The 16,442-nt window shown below is 38.9% G+C and overlaps 1 long non-coding RNA gene across 1 annotated transcript; it reads left to right on the forward strand.

Moving 5' to 3' along the window:
• Nucleotides 1-3,453: 3,453 nt before the first annotated feature.
• Nucleotides 3,454-14,506, forward strand: LOC141995316 (uncharacterized). Its single transcript, XR_012641298.1, has 3 exons — nucleotides 3,454-3,792; nucleotides 10,204-10,258; nucleotides 13,864-14,506. It is a non-coding gene; the product is annotated as an uncharacterized LOC141995316 (long non-coding RNA).
• Nucleotides 14,507-16,442: the final 1,936 nt, after the last annotated feature.

The following is a 16,442-nucleotide window of genomic DNA, read 5'->3' on the forward strand; positions in this document are numbered from 1 at the left end:
CACTTTTCAAAAGCAAAAGCAAAACCCACATCCCATATTAATACACACATTTGCACAAGATGTGTAAAACATCTGCAACAATGAATGAATGGACTTGTTCTAACTTGTGCTTACTGTGCTGAGTGTAAAGTAAAAATAAATCTTTGAGGTACTTCTATCGTTTCCATTTTCATTAAGATGTTACATTTGGAATCCTCGTGGAATCTTTTAAAAACACCCAGCCATGTAAAATGAGTTGCCTGACTAATAGAACTATTTCATTACATCTGACTCTTATGGTATAATTGTTGTGGCCCCGTAATATTAGGCGCAAGACCTGGTGGACACTGACCTCCCCGTGTGATTGGTTTTAACCTTTTTGTAAACCTCCAGCCAAGCCATCTGATAGAGGCCAGGAAATAAGAGCAGTCTTTTACCAGTGCTCCTGGGTGTAACTCCTTTATGGCAGCCCACAAAGCTAATTCATCACCTCTTCCAGTTTAACGTCAACTAGAAGATATGTGGCGTTCCATACTGATTATTGCTGAATAAACAGAGGTAGTTTATAGTTTTAAAGACAGGTGTTACATGTTCACCTTGAAATTGTCTGAACCAAATGAAAGATCCTGAATTTTTTTTTCTAGTTTCTGTCGAACACACGGCACTCCCTAGAATGAAAGTAGCAGGAGAACTGGGTTATTTTGTTTTTGTTTCGGACCGTCATTCTCAAGTCTAAAATTGGATTAGACAGTAGTGTTTTTTTTTCTCTCCAGACTGGAAGATCAAGTTTAGTAGACATGATCTAAATCAGACTCTATGGTATTCAAGGCACAGAATGAATAAGCTGAACCTTAGCCAGGTCAGCCTGATAGAAAAAATTCTATTGTGGTGTTAGGCTGACTTTTAAAAATTAATTTATGCATGAAAGTTATAAAGTTATAAAACTAGTTGCAAGGAAAGGGAGGTTTCAGCTTATTTGGTGACTGGGATTGGTGGGAAGAGCCCACTAGAGCAATGGAAGGCCCTCTTCTCAGCTAAAGGAGGGGCCACAGAGCCCAGGAATGAACAGTTTACAGGACACACACAAAGAGAGAGGGACGGGTGAAATGGGGGGATCCAGAAAGGCACAAGCAGAGATGCCTGGGACAATGTCCTCCGCTCTGAGGAGTCTGAGTCGGTGGCTGCTGCCCAGAGGAACTTTACATGTATGTGTGAACGGATGAGACCCCACAATCACAGAGTATCCCTTGTCCAGCTTTCTTTTCCTGGTCTGATGACTGGCCAGTGCCATGAAGATGTTGATGCAAAGGTCTTGGGACTTTGTAAGGACCTGGAAGGAGAATGTAGAGACAAACCGAAGCAGGGAGAAATGAAGCCAGAACCAAAATAGGTTTTCACAGAGAGATACTACAGCCTGCCACTCTATAGGCAGGCATGCACTAGGCACTCCCCGCCCGCTACTGCAGAACAGGCTGCTGTTGGACTGGCAGCCCTGGAGACTGAAGGCCTTTCTTCATGGAAACAGATACAGCAAAGTCAGTGGCAAGGCAAGATTCTCCACACTGCCCACTGATGCAATTTATCCCTGACCCGGAACAGCCATCTCCAGGGATTAGAGGGTAGTTCAGTTTCTATGTTCACTCAATCCTTTGCCTCTTTACTAAGAATTCCAACAAGAGAACGAATTGTGGGAGTTGTTTTGTTTTTCTTTTTCTTTTTAATGCTGTTGAGGGGGATCATTGTTTGGAGCAAGTGAAAGTGGGAGATAAAGTTTTTTAGGAGAGCTGGTCAGATAATGAACAGAATTTTTGCAAAAAAACTGCATGAAAATTTAGTTCTGTCTTTTTCATCCAAACACTGCCAATTTCTTTTACAAGCTTTAGTCTTTAGCAGCCAAATTCCATGAAGGCCTTTGGGAAATCCAGGAATAAGACTATCCAATGAGCAGCTCAAATAAAATTTTAGAACAGAAGGAATAGAAAATGGAAGAAAAGCCAGCAATTTATATAACTTGAAACACAGATTTGGAGGTACGTCTTTATCGGAAAAGAGTTCTGCATTTTTTGCTATATAGAGACAAGAAATGTATAGCTTTATTTTCAATATAGCAAGAGCGGGAGGACTTTGAGCTTTTCTGGTTTGGGTTGCATCACTATTCATAAAGTTTTAGTGAAAGAAGGTTTTGCAGAATTCAGTGAATAGAAATGAAGACCATATGCAAATATTGCATAAAGAAAACACCTCTGGACTAATTTCTTGCTACCCACACCAAATTATACTATATGTACTCTCCTATGTTCAGGAGAAACTGGGACCATATTATTCCAGTCAATCTTGCCGAGGGGAGTGGCAGGGGAGGGAAGAGACTGAAGGTACAGCCACCTGAAATACAGTATTAATGCGCTCACAGATGGCTACAGTAGTAACTCTGAGAATTGGAGACATACCTACAATATTACAGATGAATTGCAATTCATGCTAAACTGAGTGTAGTACATTTTCCCTGTATTAAACCCTGTGGTGTGCTGCCAGTTGCAGGAGAGATCAAAAAAAGAATGTTGCCGATTCAGTGAAGTTTATATTTTAGGTTTCTTCTGTTTTATGTGTTTTTTAGTATGTCACTTTGGTTAGCGCCTTGTTGTCAGTCTGTGATTGTGACTGGTAGGGGCTGGGTTTTATCTGATAGCTGAGAGGGAAGGATCTATGATTTAAAAATCAACTGTTCTTCATTCTCATTTACTTTAAAAAAAAAAGTTTTTGCTGAATCATTTGGCAGTATGAAGACAACAGGTCCACTACAGCACTATAGAGTTTGATCAGATATAATATACATCTGTCTGGACATACTTAGCCTGAAACCAAACTCCAGGAATGCATTGAGTTTGGTTTTGGTTTCTGCATAGTGCATGGATTGTTTTGACAGCAAATTGGGAAAGGCACCTGCTCATGGATGTCTCGTGAAAGAGGAGGAATGGGAATGCAGCATCACTTTGAGCACAAGTAGTTTATGGCTAGTGCTGGAAGCAGTGCATTGTGGTGCTTCATTGCTCCAGAAAAAGCCATTAGAGCAGGGCAATAATGCAGTATTGTCTCATAACTGACATTCCTCTTAGACTTGTTTAGTAGAAATCGGACATAGAAGAGAGCTAAGGTAGCCTAAACCAGGGCACAGTCAACAAGCAGGTCAATGACTGAAGGCAGGTAAGGAAGGCCCAAGAAGGGTTTAGCTCTGAAGTTTCTTCCAACAAAGGCAAACCATTTACAAATGAGGGCAAAAATAGCACTGGAATGTAGGGATGGGTATTGAGGGCAACTGTTAAGCCTGGCAAAAGTCAACAACCTACATCATCTGTAAGGATCTATGAGTGACTCTATTCCATTGAGTAGCATTTGTTTTAATATAAAACATAATTGTTAGGTGGACAGTGGGAGTGGCCGGACCAAGAAATTTCATTAATGACCCTGGACGCAAAGTGGAGTGTTTAGAAAGCACTCAACATTGGCCTGACATTGTTTTCATTGACGCTTCCATGAGAGCAGAGATGAGCCAATGCTGAGTGCTGTTGAAATTCCCTCCCCTATTTTTAGTGTTATCCTTGCTTTGGTAACAACTAAAAAAGCAATTTCAGAGAACGCTGAGAGACGGGAGACTATCTCTTATTCCTTGGCACTTAAACTGTCATCATTTGACCAGATTGCTGAAGAAAACTTAAATTATGGAAATTAAGGTAGAAGAACAAAGAGGGAAGACGGAATTTAATTTTCATTGGCTCAATCATCCATTTGTCCCGATTTTGATTACTGACAAACAAGGTAAAGCTACATGGAGTATTAAGTTTACTGATGCATCATTATCTTTAATAACTTGAGTATATTTAATATTCTTGTCTTATGTTTTTATGCTGTATCATTTCCCTGCTCAAAATAGTGAAACAGATAGTAGCAACTACACCATGTGTTTGACATGCACAAATATAAGTTTGGGCACTCCTGTTAAAGGTGGAGGGCAGTAATATAAGAAAAACATATAGTGAGAACTAAAATGTAAATATCTAAAAAGAATGTCCATTCTTTATTTTTTCAACCATTCAGTCTGCCTGTTTGTGGCATGAGAATGGGATTAGACTCTCAGACTAAAAGGTAAGGTAAAATCAGACTACACATTAGCAAAGTCTCCCTGGCAGAAAAAAAATCTCCAGGGAAAAGCACTGTCTGGAGGATTTTCATCCCCTAGCTGACACAAAAAAAAAAAAATTAGGAAAGGTTTTGATTTGGAATGAGATGACATGTGGAGCAGTGGTCATGCAGGGAGAAATTAAAGCCCTTTTGAGAGAGAAGTGTGCCTGAAGTTCACATTTTAATGAGATGATTTTTTTTTTTTTTTTTTTTACTTTCAGCAAGGCATGCTACCTTTTTGGACTCTCTAAAAGAATTGTGATCAAACAGAAGTGGGATAAAGCCTGTCCTAAAGGAACAGTAGAGCAGATGTGATTGCTCATTGAAAGAGCTTTTGAATGATCTCAATGTACAGTGTTAAATGTTTGCAAATGCCTGTCTGATTTAGATGAGATTCTTATTTAGAGTAATATACCTAGTGAATGATGCAATAAACACATAATGATAAATTTACATATGACATTAAACACAGAAATAGTTACCTTTTGTCTTGAATTCTTACAATATAATATTTAGATTGCAGGTTGTGTTCATGTAAGGAAGTGTGCTTGAATCGGGGAAAAAAGAAACTTATTTTGCCCACTTATAAATTGTAGGAATTATTTACTTGTAATTTTGAATCTGGCTGAGATTTTCATATACTTGTCAAATGAAGACTCAACCTCCCTTATTTTCCTGTGTTGCTGTTGCCATTTTTAGTGTTGCTTTTATCTATGCAAATTACAGGGAATGGAGATAAGTCTCAAACAGGTAGAGTTGAAGGTAAATACTCTTATGTAATAAACTGTTCTAATTTTAGTAATTAACGACCTTTTACTCATTCTTCATGCATGCAACATGTGACACTGATAGTAAAGATATTTTAGTTTAAAAATGAAAAGATTTAATGTAGCCAAATGACAACCATGTTTGGTTATTTTATTTATACACTTTAAACGTGTTTGTCTTAAATATTCTCCTTCACTACAATGTACCGATTCTAAGATTCATTGCAACCTACACATTCTGGTGATCCCTCTCTTGTGGTTGATGTGTAACAAAGTATGTACGTGCTGGCAAAAATATTCTTCCGCTGCCTAATCACATATTTAAGTAATAGTAATCAGAGGGCAAAGGTAAAGCTGGTTGAATAACCTTCATTGGATAATTTATTTGCTTAATTTTGTGATATTTTTGCGTAAATTGTGCAACAATTTATATAAATTATTAATCCAGCTCTGGTCAAATACAGTGCTGCCATTAGCAGATAGGGGATGACTGAATGTGCTGAATTTCAGCAGAAAATACTTTTTCTATATGTTTACCAAGGGTTGAAACTAAAGCTTGCTGAATTCAAAGAAAAGACATCCACTGGCATCCAATAGGCCACTGGCATCCAATAGGCCAATGACCCAGATTCTGATCTGTGTGCGTGACAAAAGTGATAATGGTAAAAGTGGCTGGATGCCAATTTTGTGGCCCCCAGACTCTGAGACTGACTGGGGACTGGTCCAGTCTGGTACCCATCATAAGTTAGAGCAGCCCAAAAGCAGCTCCATTTTACCCACAGCTACCTGCAATCACAAGGGGTTTTTTAGCTAGTCCTTGCTCCTAGAGAGCAGAGCTTTGTGGAGGACATTTTGGCCCAACGTGGAGCCTTTGATGGGTTACCAAAATGAAAAAGGAGAGTGTTAAAATTACAATTATTTCAGTGAAATAAACAAATAGGATTTCTGTTTCTAGTTCACATTTAGAATCAATTATATTAATAGTAATGATCAAATTCATAAGTAATGCATAAAGTAGCTTAAGTTAAACTCCACTTGGGCTAATGTAGACAAATCTTCTTAAATTTATTTAGACCCTACCTTCATCTGCCCTGCCCATGTGTTGAGGGGTCTAAGATGTTGAGCACATGCTCAAGCACTAGGTAGATTGAGGTTGAAGTGAGCACAAGGGAATCTAAGGCCGGGTCTACGCTAATTCAGAAGTCGATCTAAGTTACACTCGTTATGTTACGTAATTTAAGTTGATGCACCTTGTCTACAGCATGCTATGTCGATGTTGACTTATCAAGTCTTCACCAGACCCACTAAATCAATGCGGCTGCATCAGTTGCAGTGGTGCCAATTTATCCAGTAGTGAAGACAAGCCATAACTGGCATCATTTTTGAATTATTGCTGAACTCTCTCTAAACCATTTTTACTCATTTAAAAAATGAAAGTGAGCGTAAGTTGCCAGTGCTTGTTTGGTTATGTCTGTCTTCATCTAGGACACCATGTTGTTGTTGCCAAGTACAATAAACATAGCAAATAGGGACAGGATTACTATTTGACTGAATACACACCAAAACCGCTGTTTGTTGGTGGGAAAGGGACGCTTCTTTATGTTTTTAGTTTAGCTAAACTCATGCCATAATTGCACATGTTGTATATGTTTGATACTGGTGTACTAGGAAAGATTTTTCCCATACATCTTATTCTGTTTGGTTGTGTTCTTTATTATTATAATCCTGTCTTGGCACAGAGAATTTTAGGTCAATTAACAATGCTGTATTTTATACAGATGGAGGTTACTGAGAAAGGTCTCTTTATTTTTTTTTCAGTTTAACCAAAGTTACAGTTTCAAGTAGTCTACAGAAACAATTTATCTATCAAATAAGCAGTGTGTGTGTGTTTCATACAGCTACACCAAAAAATACAGTACAGTCAACCAGAGAACACATGGCATTCACAAACTATAATATAGTTCATGTCTGCCATTGCCTTTCAATTTTAGTTGTTTACAAGAAGGGACTGAAGTCTTATTTTTTAATTGAACATTCATTCAACTTCAAGAGTTTACTAAGGCTTCTGGGATAACTTTGTAATGGGTCCAGTCACTGGAACTTCTTCACTGAACACAAGGAACTGGCCTGAAATTAAAATGGCCTCTGTCTGTATTATACAAGATCAATTTCTCAGGAAATGGGGGAAAGCCTGAAGAAATATTTGTGCAACTTCCAGTTCAATTGTAATATTGCCAACAGGGTGGTGATGATGTAAATAACAAAATGGCAGGGATTCTTCTTAAGTGTGTGTCTGTGACCAAAAGAGGCCAAACTCCTTTTCTGTGCTTCGCTTGACTAAGACACAAGTTAACGTTTGTCAGACCCAATACAGAAAAGAGAAAACTAGCTTTAAATGCTAAAATCCCCCTCATAAATTGAAAAGTGGGAGTAAGAATGACCTGCAGGGGTTAATGGTATTTGGAGTCTCTTGCTCCTCTCCTTCTATAGGGGAACCAATCTGACGAGATGCTGCCTGCAGCAGATAAGCAGTATGTTTCCTCACAGACTCATAGGTGCCACCATCTTCTCTGCAGTAAGCATGTGCAAGTGGTGTCCTATACTAAAGAGGGTAAAAGGAAAGAGATGATGGACTTTTTTCATCTACTCCACATCTTTGATCCCAGATAAATTTTTATTATTACACTGTGTGAGTGGCCTTCAAATAAATTCACAGATTCCATCTCAAGTGGAATGGGGTCGGCCATCTCTAGGCTGTTGTCCTCCCTTTCCCTAGACCCTGTGGAGACTTCTCTGCTGGTCCAGGGATCCATGTTTGCAGGGGTAGGAAAGGGGATGGCCGGAAAGTGGGCAAGGTGGAGACAAAGCTGGAACAGATGCACATGACCACAGTAATTCCTAAACAAACAAAAAAAATTCACCCTAAATGCCCCCAAAGCTTTTACCATGGGAGGGAGGACATGTAGCCCACTGTAAATTCTATGATGCTAAAATTGTGGAGTGTGAGAGATTCCCTATGTGGCATGTACTCTTTCTGATTTATCAGTGACGGCTGCAAAAGCCACGACTTCTCCAGCATGCTTGATGATGCCCTCTGAAAGGGGGATATGCATATAGTTGTTGGTGGGAGAGCCATGGAAGTCTGGTATCCTGGGTGGTTTGTGGAGGCAGAGGGGATCCCCATGTTTAACCTGAGATCCAGGTTGTGTCCATTACTCTTTGCTGTAAATTTTCAGTCATGATTATTAAGTCAAGTTCCCCTGCCCCTTTACCCAGCTGGTCTGTGGGCCAGGAAACACAAATAAGATTTTTCCCAGATAAAATAGTCTCTCTGTGTGTGTTATGAAGCAGAAGAGCATGTGGCTATTAGATGTCCTGAAAACATGTGGTTTCATGGTGAACTTATGTTAAGACTTCCGGAACTAGAACATACTGAATCATGGAATGTTGGCGCTTTCTCCCCAAGTGACTTAGGAGTCGGTCTGCAAGGACTTGGAATTTGGTAGTTTGGTCCTGGAGATTTATGAAAATTTAAACATTCGCCCTGTTGCCAATGGACTGAAAATTGATGCAAATTACTTGGTCAAGAACATCAAAGAAAATGAGCATTTTTAAACGTTCATTTTTTGAGACCACCAAACAGTGGCAAAATCATCTGTATTCCAAACATGCCCAAATAATGGCTAAGTGCTCTGAAAAGTCAATATGTTGTCATTTTAATAGATTATGTTCAGTATCAGTGGCTGACAACTGTTGTCATTGCATCGAATTGGGCTAAATCTTCTAAACGAGACACCCTTGCAATAAAGCTTCACTTGTCGTCATTTTTTGGCAAGCACATTTTATTATTATGACGCTAACGACTCTCACTCGTGTACAGCATGAGGTGCCAATGTTTTCAATTCCAAACATTAAAGATGTGATGATAAAGAAGGCGAACGCTTATTAATTCTGAGAGATTTGCTTAATTGCAATACAATGTGAAGATTCTCAACAATAACAACAGATGATGGGAAATAAATAGGCACGGCAGGAGAGAGTCAGTTTCTAGTGTGAGTTTCCCTTTTCTTCTAATTGCATTACATACTATGGGAAGTATCTGGAGTATGCGTTCTCTAGTTAATCTTTCTTGACTGCATCCATCAAGCTAGTGCTCCTGGACATTTTAATGTCTGATAATGTTCCATTTGCATATGACTATAGCTGTCATTAGAACCAATTTACACACATGATTTGCTTCTTGAAGTGTCAACGTCTGAATTTTATCTAGAGAGAAATAGGGTCGGGAAAGTTTAATTGATTGTATAATGCAATTGAAAAGGCTGGCAGGGATCTAGGGCAATTTTGGGACATCTGTCTGAGTCATCAAAAATAATGCATATAACAGCTGTGATAACAGCAGGATTATGATTAGATATACAGCATTCAATATAAGATTGAACAAGGGCTGGAAAACAGAAAAAAGGTGTGTAAGTCAGTTGTGATAAATCACTACAAGAGTTTCTGGCAGGAGTGGGTTTAAACTTTCCATCTAACCTCCACATGGTGTAAATTCAAAGTAGCTTAAAAGGTATTTAAAAAATTTTCCACCAAAAGCTGATAAATTTTCTTCACAAATAGCAATTTGTTGCCTATATGCCCTGAATAAATATTGTAACACTCTTAACAAATATTTAGTTGTATATGGCTAAAATGTTGCATGCCATTGCCATTAAGTATCACTTGGCAATGGTGGGAAACAGAACTCATATTTTCCTGCTCCAAATTCATAGGCCTTTGTAGTATAGGGCCTATGACACACATTCATGCAATTCTAATTCTATCCAGTAGAGGGAGTGGCACACATACAACTAGCCAGGCCACTTCCATGTGTACATACTGTAGATACAATTTTGCTTTCAGAGGTTTGTATTTTATATTGTACTTTGAAGGATGAAAAGTTATTTTTACATGTATACTTACTGTGTGTGGTTTAGTCCTTTTCTCTTTCAGCCAAATCATTTATCATGTTGGTTGGCACTTATGCTTTGACTTCTATAAAATGATTTAGTATGCAAGTGTCACATCAGTGAGATTATGAAATTATGGCAAATAGTTTATCAACTGTGCTTTAAAAGTACTGTCTAGTTCACATTATGCATAGCAAATAGGTACTTGAGTGAGTCATCTAAAAATTTTCAGTTGTTTGCAGCCTGAAATTCTGTCTCTTATTTACAGAGATTGATACAAGATACAATGGAGATGGTAACTATATGACTTCATTTATATTCTCTCTTACCAGGTTTATAATGGATAAAATCTGAAGATGCAAAGGGCATGTGGTTATACAAATTTAGGTAAGAACTATTTTACACCTCATCACTCACAATTCAGTTTACTCTTGGTTTTAAGATTGTGCAGCTAGTACACTGAATACATAATGTTTATGCTACAGTCACCATGTGAAAAAATAAAGGTAACGCTGGGGATATTTGTGTATGCTTTACATTTAATCAACAGAACATACCTTTACTCAGTAAATTTTTTTATGAAATTCACAAAAATGAAACCAGAGATTTTTGTTTAAATTGGTATAAAAAGTTGTGGTGATTCAAAATCATAGGAACACCCACCTGATATAATGGTAACAAATGCAGCCCAGAGCAACTTATTTTTCCCACAGATGAATGGCTTTTGTTAACAAATACTTTAGCATCAGACAGGAAAGGGAGCCTTCTTTTCTGACAAATCACTCGAACAAAGGTAGCAAATAAGTTGATCAAATATCGCTTAACTTCTTATGCTCCTGTGTTTGGAAGACAGAACCTTTTATGTTTGTAATGAAACTTTGCAACTGTCCCATGTACTGTAAGAGAAGTAGGAGCCTTGGTATCTCTTATTTATTTAAGATTCCCAGCTCACTGCTTGATTTAGAAGCAGGTTTTGGCATAGGCAGGCACCAACAGCAGAGAAGCTTGTATTTGTGCCAACTTGTTTTCCCACCCAGACGTGTCAGTACACTGAAGATCATGTCATAATCAGTATTTAGCAGATGTACTATAGGCTTAATTTATGCAGGCATTGTAGAATTTTTTTCCAGGTATTTCATGTAACTGTAACATCCTTAATCTTCATAGCAGGCATGTATAAAATCTCTGCAAGGCAAAATATATGCTGCTTTATTTATTGTTAGCAAATAAAAATAACACGATAGTCAATCAATAGCCTCAAAAAGACTTTAGGGAAACATATCCAAACCAATAATTAACAGTGGGTATTGCACAATATTCTGGCAAGGGCATACTGAAAGGCACAATTGGCAAGTTTGGATGGTTTTTATTAATGGTGGTGGTTATCAAATGACCCATCTAATGCCAGTTAACAATTATCTTCTAGTTCAAATTCCCATCCTCCTGGGGATTGCTTTGTTCTACACTGATGCCCCAACTGCAGCAGAAACGGGTCATTTGATAGTCTTTCTGAACCAAAAATGAAAATGCATGTGGGAAATAATGGGAAGAAGCACAGCATGCTTATATGTTTTAGCTCTACATCTATAAGGCAGGCAATGCTGGCATTAGCCCTTTCCAGGGATTACAGATGAACATATCAGCAACGACCAAATAATTTTAGACCCAATCCAGCTAATAAGGGTTAACTATCTGGGGGGGAAAAAGACCCAGCCTAACTAAAAGCCTAAACACCAGCTTGAAACTTCAAAGGGGCATAAACTAAAATGAATAAAGGCCACTGCAATTCCAAATAAATGTGTCTACACAGGGAGTTACACTGGTATAACTACAGTGGTATACTGATTGGCATAATTTGCAGGTAAACTTCCCCATGCAGACATGTCCCTGAGAACCTGAGACAGATGTGTCTGTAAAATCCACTGTAAGGTCTGACCAGGTCTAGCAGACTTTCACTCACTGCTGCCTTTAGATCTTTTAGATGCAAGAGCTTCTCTGCTATTAGAGTCAGGGAAACCGTGGAACATGAGTATATAGACAGCGGCTGGCCTAACAGAGACTGCCAGACCTGTTGCAAGTCTGCAATGCACCCTTTGTAATATCAACAAAAGCAGAGAAAAGGGGCCTTTCTGAAGATTAAAGGGGGGGGGTTGGGGGATCAGGAGGGGAAAAATGAAAGTGGGATGAAAGCAACTGGATCTAAGACTGGGATCAGTCACGGAGGAAGCAGAGGATTAGTTCATGGAAGTTGGGACACGAAAGAGTGAGGTTAGGGGAAGAATGTGGTAAAGCTTGTGGAAGGAGGAAAATTCTGCAATAGATAGGGAAACCTTCTGGAGTTTCCTGCAAATGTGGAGGGTCTTACCCACTCTTCCTCCCAAGTAAGAAACAGTGACTCTGGCCCCCCAGACCTCATGCATATTTCGAGATACTGCGAAGCTAGGGCCATCCAGGCTGATGCCCTGTGCCTTTGTGCTGGCTCCAAGATTTCTTGTGGCTGTTTTCTGTCCCTTGGTAGTATAGCTCTGTGGGAGCCTTGCACTTCTGGCTGCTTTCAGGACCCATAGAAATGAGGGTAGCATGGTGCAGAGGGGGGCACTGAAGAGGTAACACAGCAAGGGTCTGTTACCTTTTTGCCAAGTTCTTACTGGGTCCAGTGGGGATAATGTGCTTCCCCAGGCCCTCCCTATAGCCACAGAGCATGTGCATGTCTGATACTCCCCACTCTATCCCCTCATGCATGATATATCTATGCACAGAAGAGGATCTCTCCCCCCCCCCCCCCACCTTCCAAAATGTGTAAGTATGGGATAAATTAACCTCATTTCCTCAGCTTGGAAAGGAGGAGGATTGGATTTGGAGAAGACTTCTGAAGTTTTGTATGGAGACTTATCCAAACCTCTGAACCTTTGGGGGTTTGCTCATCCCTAGTACTGGAGATGTATCCTATGTTAAGGCAATATCACAGTATCAATAACAACTTTGCTCTCTTAGCTCCCAAGAAGACATTGTTATATTTTCACCTTTGGGGCATGTTTGTAAGGAAAGTTTCTACTCTGTGTAACTCACGTGGAGCCCACAAAGGATCTATATTACTATTGATTTTCTTTTTTTTCACGAGAGCTCTCAGAAGAGGCTTGTATGAGTATTAATTTAATTATAAGACAGCTAAGTTTTTACCAGAGTTGTCAATCATATTTAAGTCTTGCAAAAGGCAGGTCATGTTCTCAGCACAGGAATAAAAGACAACAGCATGAAATTTTTTGCTTGGGATTAGGGCTGTCGATTAATTGCAGTTAACTCATGTGATTAGCTAAAAAAAAAGAATCATGATTAATCATGATTAAAAAAATTTAATTGGACTGTTAAACAATAGAATGCCAACTGACATTTATTAAATATTTTTGTATGTTTTTCTACATTTTCAAATATATTGATTTCAATTACAACACAGAATACAAAGTGTACATTGCTCACTTTATATTTTTTATTACAAATATTTGTACTGTAAAAATGATAAACAAAAGAAATAGTATTTTTCAATTCACCTTATACAAGTACTGTAGTGCAATCTCTTTATCATGAAAAGGGCAACTTACAAATGTAGATTGATTTTTTTTTGTTACATAACTGCACTCAAAAACAAAACAATGCAAAACTTTAGAGCCTACAAGTCCACTGAGTCCTACTTCTTGTTCAGCCAATTGCTAAGACAAACAAGTTTGTTTGCATTTATGGGACATAATGCTGGCCTCTTTCTTATTTACAATGGCACTTTTGTAGCCGGCATTGCAAGGTATTTACATGCCAGATATGCTAAATATTCGTATGCCCCTTCATGCTTTGGCCACCATTCCAGAGGACATGCTTCCATGCTGATGACACTCATTAAAAAAATGTGTGAATTAAATTTGTGACTGAACTTCTTGGGGGAGAACTGTATGTCTCCGGCTCTGTTTTACTCACATTCTGCCATATATTTCATGTTATAGCAGCCTCGGATGATGACCCAGCACATGTTGTTCGTTTTAAGAACACTTTCGCTGCAGATTTGACAAAACGCAAAGAACGTGCTAATGTGAGATTTCTAAAGATAGCTACAGCACTTGACAGAATCTGAAGTGTCTTCCAAAGTCTGAGAGGGTTCAGGTATGGAGCATGCTTTCAGAATTTTAAAAAGAGCAACACTCTGATGCAGAAACTACAGAACCCGAACCACCAAAAAAGAAAATCAACCTTTCTGCTGGTGGCATCTGACTCAGATGATGAAAATGAACATGCGTCAGCCCTCACTACTTTGGATTGTTATTGAGCAGAACCTGTCAACAGCATTGTCCTCTGGAATGGTGGTTGAAGCATGAAGGGACATCTGAATCTTTAACGCATCTGGCATGTAAATATCTTGCGATGCCGGCTACAACAGTGCCATGCGAATGCCTGTTTTCACTTTCAGGTGAAGATGTGAACAAGAAGCGGGCAGTATTTTCTCCTGCAAATATAAACAAACTTGTTTGTCTGAGCGATTGGCTGAACAAGAAATAGGACTGAGTGGACTGGTAGGCTCTAAAGTTTTGCATTGTTTTGTTTTTGAGAGCAGTTATTTTTTGTACATAATTCTGCATTTGTAAGTTCAACTCCCATGATAAAGAGATTGCATTACAGTACTTTTATTAAGTGAATTGAAAAATACTATTTCTTTTGTTTTTTACAGTGCAAATATTTGTAATTAAAAATAAAGTGAGCATTGTACACTTTGTATTCTGTTGTAATTGAAATCAATATATTTGAAAATGTAGAAAACATCCAAAATATTTAAATGCTATTCTGTTGCTCTTGTTTGTTTAACAGTGTGATTAATCGTGACTAATTTTTTTTTAATTGCTTGACAGCCCTACTTGGGATATGAGGCAGTTACAAATCTCTCCCTCCCTTCCAGAAGCTGAGGAAAACACCTGGGTTGGATAGGGGGACTGAGGGAGGAGAAAGGCTTTAACTGGAGAAGGTCACTGCCCAGGTGGCTGGAAATACAGATGAGCTCTCTAGTCTTTGTGTTATCTCTATAGGGGGATTTAAATCCTTAGAGTGAAATTCCAGTAGTTGAGGGGTTTGTGTGTCAGCAAATATATGATGTGGTAGTTCTACATACCTGGATTGTTCAGACTTCTATCATACTTGAATTACTGGACACATTCTAAATACCTGGATCATAAGATTAAAAATGAAAACTTATATCATGTACTGAACTACCGGATTATAAATGCAATGACTGTAAGTATGTTAACATTAACTTTCTGATACATAAGTATAATGCATTTTGAATACAAAGCTGACTAAATTCAAAAGTAAAATATAAACATTATTTAGAAGTGTGAAATAATATAGGTCTTTGCACGATCAAGGATAGTTGAAGACATGATGTTATAACCAAAGAAAATATGTAAAATAGAATGTCTGACACATCCTGCTAAATAGATATAGATCCTCCTCGTCGTTAGCCTCCAGCTGCTTTTCAAAGCAGTTCGAAAACTAGAATTACCAGCTATCTGTGGATTCTCCTAGTATGTCATCTTCCTCATCGCTGTAGGCAGAGTGGGAGTGGTGGGGGTATAACCAAGGCAAAGGGGTGTATTCAGAAACCAGAATGCCCCTTCACTTCAGCTAGATGCTTGCGAGTCTGTTGCAGGGAAACACGAATTAGAGCAGCCCTGAGGCTGCTGAAGTTGTGCTTTGGGCTTAAGCTGACTGACTCCAGGATCAGGGAGCTGCAAAGGTGGCCCTAATGACACTTTTGATCACCCCCTCAGGTGTACTAAGCACAGGACTGGTGAAGGCTGAGGATCTAGCCCTCTATTTAGGTATTTTGATGAATACTGTAATCTGAAATGAAGTGGGTGGGTGTATGTATGTATAACCATTTGGAAAAATAATGTACAGTTGTGTCCTGTAAAAGAAATAGCCATGGGTTCATGATACTTACCTACAAGCACCTCTGGCACAATTTGTGACCACTTGTAAGTCTGGAGTATGAGAGAGAGGTGGCTCACAGTGCTTACCAGCTGGGCTAATACTACACCACAGAGCAGGTTTTATCTTCATGCAGCTTTTATTTCAGGGCTCACAATTTACAAGACTTGCTGGGAAGCCAGAGGTGCTTGTGACCTAAGAGCGTGTAAGTTAAGTCACACATTAGCTGTGCCAGTGGATGTGGTCACTGCCATGAACTGTAGCTGTTTCTAGCTCCGAGTCCTTCATGTATCAGACTCCTATGAATTATGAACTCTGCTATCTTCTTGGTTCAGGCTGAAAAGTCAGAGCTTCTGAAATGAATGAATTATTATGGCATGAGTTTCTACAGTGTCCATCACTTTGGTGTGTGAGTGCTTTTGCTTACGTTGATGGAGATTAAAGCACCTACTAATGACTAAAAGAATTTGTAAATGCTGTAAACCATCCTGGAGATCATGGGTCTGATATGAAGCCCACTGAATGCAATGGAAAGACTCCTATTGGCTCTACCAGTTTGCTGGTGCCATTTATAAGCTTTGTGATTTTAGATAGTGACTCATTAAAG

This window comes from Natator depressus, chromosome 10 (genome assembly GCF_965152275.1).
Source record: "Natator depressus isolate rNatDep1 chromosome 10, rNatDep2.hap1, whole genome shotgun sequence".
Lineage (NCBI taxonomy): Eukaryota > Metazoa > Chordata > Testudines > Cheloniidae > Natator > Natator depressus.